Genomic DNA, 1,395 nt, shown 5'->3' with positions numbered 1-1,395 from the left:
CCTAGCAAACTGTATTTAATAATACATTAAAACAATCATACACCATGATTAAGTTGGGTTTATTCCAGGGATGCAAGAATGGTTCAACATTTGCAAATCAGGGTGTTACTCCACATTAATAAAATGAAGGATAAAAATCATATTATCATCTCAATAGATGCAGAAAAAGCATTTGACAAAATTTAACATCTGTTCATGATAAAAACTTTTAACAAAGTGGTTATATAGAGAACATACCTCAACGTAATAAAGGCCATTTAGGACAAGCCCACAGCTAACACCATACTCTAAGACAACTCTAAACATCTACTCATACTAAGAGCAGGAACAAAACAAGGATGCCCATTTTTGCCATGATTATTTAACATAGTATTGGAAGTCTTAGCCAGAGCAATTAGGCAAGAAAAGTAAGTAAAAGGCATCAGATTCAGAAAGGAAGGAGTAAAACTATCACTGTTCACAGACAACATAATATTATACACAGAAAATCCTCTACCACAAACTGTTAGAACTAATCAACAAATTCAGTAAAGTTGCAGGATACAAAATCAATATAGAAAAAATCTGTTGTTTCTATATACTAAAAACAAACTACCAGGAAAAAAAAATAAGAAAACAATGCCATTTACAGGTGCATGAAAAAGAATAAGCTGATAAGAACAGATACTACACTTGATCCTAGCCAAAAGGCTGAGAAGCGATTGAAAAATAAAATACCTAAAAATGAATTAATGGAGGTGAAAGACCTGTACACTGAAAACTATAAGATAATGATGAAAAAAACTGAAGAAGACAGAAATAAATGGAAAGAAATTCTGTGCTCACTGACTGAAAGAATTAGTATTGTTAATATACCCATAAACCCCAAATAATCTAGATTCAATGTAATTCTTATCACAATTCCAATGATATTTTTAATAGAAATAGAACAATCTTAAAATTTGTATGGAATCACAAAAGACCCCAAATAGACAAAGTAATCTTGAGAAAGAAGAATAAAGTTGGATTCATTACTCTGATTTCAAAGTATATTACATAATTACAGTAATAAAAACAGTATGGTATTGGCATAAAAACAGAAACACAGATCAGTGGAACAGATTAGAAAGCCCAGAAATAATCCTACACATACAGGGTCAATTAATTTATGACAAAGGAGCCAAGAATATACAATGGGGAAAGGGCAGTGTCTTCAATAAATGATGCTGGGAAAACTGGACAGCCATCTGCAAAAGAATGAAACTGGACCACTACATTATATCATACGCAAAAAATCAACTCAAAATGGATTAAAGACCTGAATGTAAGACCCGAAACCATAAAACTCCTAAGAGAAAACATAGATGGTATGTTCTATGACATTTAGTACCTGACTCCAAAGGCAAAGGCAACAGT

At 32.1% G+C, this 1,395-nt stretch overlaps 1 pseudogene; it reads right to left on the bottom strand.

Annotated features, from left to right (window-relative positions):
* Window positions 1–562: 562 nt before the first annotated feature.
* Window positions 563–702, bottom strand: LOC115936742 (U2 spliceosomal RNA; annotated as a pseudogene).
* Window positions 703–1,395: the final 693 nt, after the last annotated feature.

This window comes from Leptonychotes weddellii, unplaced genomic scaffold (assembly GCF_054177405.1).
Source record: "Leptonychotes weddellii isolate Sample4059 unplaced genomic scaffold, ASM5417740v2 HiC_scaffold_11858, whole genome shotgun sequence".
In the NCBI taxonomy this organism is placed as follows: Eukaryota; Metazoa; Chordata; class Mammalia; order Carnivora; family Phocidae; genus Leptonychotes; species Leptonychotes weddellii.
The sequence above is the reverse complement of the archived record's forward strand: the minus strand, read 5'-3'. Positions and strand labels throughout refer to the sequence as shown.